The sequence below is a fragment of the Amphimedon queenslandica genome, unplaced genomic scaffold, assembly GCF_000090795.2.
Source record: "Amphimedon queenslandica unplaced genomic scaffold, v1.1 AMPQUscaffold_9287_Cont18740, whole genome shotgun sequence".
NCBI classification, from domain to species: domain Eukaryota; kingdom Metazoa; phylum Porifera; class Demospongiae; order Haplosclerida; family Niphatidae; genus Amphimedon; species Amphimedon queenslandica.
In genome coordinates, this window is record NW_003550441.1 from 1 (window position 1) to 3,485 (window position 3,485).

At 29.9% G+C, this 3,485-nt stretch overlaps 2 long non-coding RNA genes across 3 annotated transcripts; one reads left to right on the forward strand and one right to left on the reverse strand.

Annotated features, from left to right (window-relative positions):
* The first annotated feature begins 196 nt into the window (after positions 1 to 196).
* LOC109590919 (uncharacterized) lies at positions 197 to 518 on the forward strand. Its single transcript, XR_002189568.1, has 2 exons — positions 197 to 345; positions 390 to 518. It is a non-coding gene; the product is annotated as an uncharacterized LOC109590919 (long non-coding RNA).
* Positions 519 to 545: 27 nt separating this feature from the next.
* Positions 546 to 3,477, reverse strand: LOC109590918 (uncharacterized). 2 transcript variants are annotated; one of them, XR_002189566.1, is made up of 4 exons: positions 3,089 to 3,477; positions 1,999 to 2,164; positions 1,641 to 1,806; positions 546 to 790 (listed from the first exon to the last, which is right to left on the reverse strand). It is a non-coding gene; the product is annotated as an uncharacterized LOC109590918 (long non-coding RNA). The 2 variants fall into 2 exon arrangements; XR_002189567.1 differs by having other exon boundaries at positions 1,999 to 2,053; positions 3,089 to 3,472.
* Between the last annotated feature and the right edge of the window lie 8 nt (positions 3,478 to 3,485).

Consider the following 3,485-nt stretch of genomic DNA (forward strand, 5'->3'; position numbering starts at 1 on the left):
AAGTTCAGATATTTCAAAATGGACATATCTTACTGTATGTGTCATGTATTAACCTTCTCTTTCCTAAGGTTATAGCAAGTTCCTGTTAAAGGTTCAAGTACATTAGGTATGTGTCAATATAATTATATTGTTCTCTGTTCTAGTGTGGGCAGCAATGTAGTGCCGCCTCCACGTGACACTGCCTGGGATCACTAGTGGTTACTACTGCTAGTGATGCTAAGAGCACTACATACAAGAAGAATAGATACTAACAGTAACTATGTATGATGAATTACATTCCATTGTTAGGTTAATGACATTAAGAGGATAAGTTCAATTCTCTGCTATTGAAGACTACATTGAGAAGTATTCTAAGTATAGTATTGTTAAATATGTTGTCATTGCTATAGGTTAATTGTTTGCTGTTTGAAGCTGTACATTAACTGAAGACTATAAAGAATTACTTACCATTATTATTTATAATTTTAGCATATTTGTTTAATACACAAAGTTGTCTTTTTATCATTGATTATTATGAATTTTGATTAATATTATTGCGAGAGCCATTAATGCAGAAACAGGTGCAATGACTTATAAACAGAAATGAGATTAAATAATGAAAAATGACAATAAAATAAGAAACACACTTCAGTCATACATGTAGAGTACAAGTCAACAATGATTTTAATTAATTAAACCAGTCTTATAGTGTTACAGTCCTTAGTTCCTAAACCCAGTCTATATATAGATCTTCAGTATATGAATGAGAGATCAGTCCTTGAGATGATGAGTTCAGCCTCAGGTCCACAACCTATAATAAATAATAAGAAATGATTAATTATTGATAATACAGACATTAAGCTAATTCTAACAAAGAAATTACTTTTGAAATATGCAGCAATTTTTAAAATAGTGAATTTTCCGAAAAAAGCAAAAGCTAAAACCACATGGTTTTTTCCAAAAAATGGCTCAAAAACCACCTCAAAATTTTACTACATTTTCTGATACATATTGATGTCCTTATACTGTGTAGAAAGTTTGAGCTGATTTCGACTTAAATTTTTCAAGGTACGGCCATTTTAAAAAATATGCCAAATTCTGAAAAAATCCCTGTACTATAGCCCATGGTTTTTCCAAAAAATGGCTCAAAAATCTCCCTCAATTCTTATTAAATTTTCTGATACATATTGATGTACTTATGGTATGTAGAAAGTTTGAGTTGAATCCAAATTAAATTTTTCAAGTTACAGTCATTAAAAAAAATATGCCAAATTCTGAAAAAATTCCTGTACTATTATAGCCCATGGTTTTTTCCGAAAAATGGCTCAAAAATCACCACCAATTCTTATTAAATTTTCTGATACATATTGATGTACTTATGCTACGTACAGAGTTGGAGCTGATTCCAAATTAAATTTTTCAAGTTATGACCATTTAAAAAATATGCCAATTTCTGAAAAAATCCCTGTACATGTACATGTACAGGGATTTTTACATTAATTTTTTTGGCATTTTGCAATCAAAATTTTCAATAGTGAAATGTTTAGTAATACATGCGTGGACAAATTTGCCAATTAAAAGCTGGTCTAATGTATTTTTCAAGCAAAACCATCAAAATAAAGTACCACTAAATCACACGACAGTCACATGATTTCAATTACCTGATTGAGTGACTCCAGAGTGAAGTACATGGCAGAGCAGGAGGTGGAGAGAGGCAGGTATTGCTGGGAGACTCTGTCAACTTCAGCCATTACAGTATCAGTCTCCTCCATCTTCCTCTGAACTTCTGCAGCCTCTTCCTTAAGAGTCTCAAGCTCAGTAATGATTCTAAAAATAGACACAACAAAGATTACATCATGTAATAGTTGTTACTATATTTAGATGTATTGTTACTATTATTAGTGATGATTCTAAAAATAAACACATTACTGATTACATCATGTAATAGTTGTTACTATATTTAGATGTGTTGTTACTATAATTAGAAGTTACTACATGTATAATTAGAATTGGGGATACCTGTTGTTGTCTAGGATAGGACAGGGTTCAGGATTGGGTCATAGCTCTCAACGTCCTAGAGGGACTGAGTATGAAATAATGAGAGTGTTTCCTGACAGGGTTCTCAGGTCTAAAATAATCCGAAAACATTTCCACGCTAGCTGTTAGAAAAAATTCAGAAAAAATTCTAAAAATAAAAATAAAATAATTCAAAAATATTTCCATGATCTCGTAAAAAATCAGAAAAAATTCCAAAAATAAAACAAAAATAATCCAAAAATATTATAACACTCATAATAAAAAATTCAAAAAATTACAAAAAATATAAAAATATTCTTAGGCTGTCGAAAAAAAATCAGAAAAAATTCAAAAAATAATATAAAAATAATCTGAAAATATTTCCACACTCATGATTAAAAAATCCAAAAAAACTCCAAAAATTAAATTTAAGAAAGCTAAAAATATTACCACACTCTCTAAAAAAATCAGAAAAATTTTCAAAAACAAAAATAAAATAATCCAAAAATATTCCCATGCTGCCGAAAAAATCAGAAAAAATTCAAAAAATATAATAAAACTATTCTGAAAATATTTCTATGCTCGGAAAAAAATCATAAAAAATTCTAAAAATTAAATAAAGAAAATCCGAATAAATTCCCACACTCCTGAAAAATTTTTAAAATTCCAAAAATAAAATAAAAAAATTCGAAAATATTCCCACACTCATGAGAAAAAATACAAAAAATTCCAAAAATTAAATTAAAAGAAACCAAAAATATTCCCACGCTCTTTGAAAAAATAAGAAAAAATTAACTCAAACTTTATACTCAACATAAGGATAAGTACGTGTATATGCATCAGAAAATATTACAAAAACTGAGAATTCTCTACTTTTTTAATTTTGGCAAAATTTAGCTAACGCCCCTGTACTATAGTACAGGGACTTTGACTCGATTTTTGAGCAACTTTAAAAATTCATTAATAAATCAAATTTAATCGGAATCAGTTCAAACTTTCTACAAAACACAAGAAAATGTATATGTATCACTAAATTCCATATACACAATTAAAATCAGACTTTAACTAAAACACTCCTCTCTCTCTCTCTTACCTGAGCAATGGCCCACTTCACCAAAGGCCCACAGCCTTACTAGCGTGATATAAAGTTCTCCTTCATTATAATCTGTCTGATACTCTTCCAGTCAGTGTAAGGTTCTCCCATTAGCATGCAGATGCTTTCCAGTGCCATCTTGATGAACTGATGGGGTTGTTCAGAGCCCTCATTTCAACCAGGTGGGATTTCTTAATTTCCTTCACAGCTGCAATTAATTATTTAATTACATTATTAAATTACAATGATTTGTAATTATCATCAACACAAACGTGTACAAATGATGCAGTTACACAGCATGATTACAATAGCCAGTTATAACATTGTACAAACAAACATCTACCACTCCCCAAACTAGAGGCATTCAATGCCCACCACAACATATTCAAACAATAAA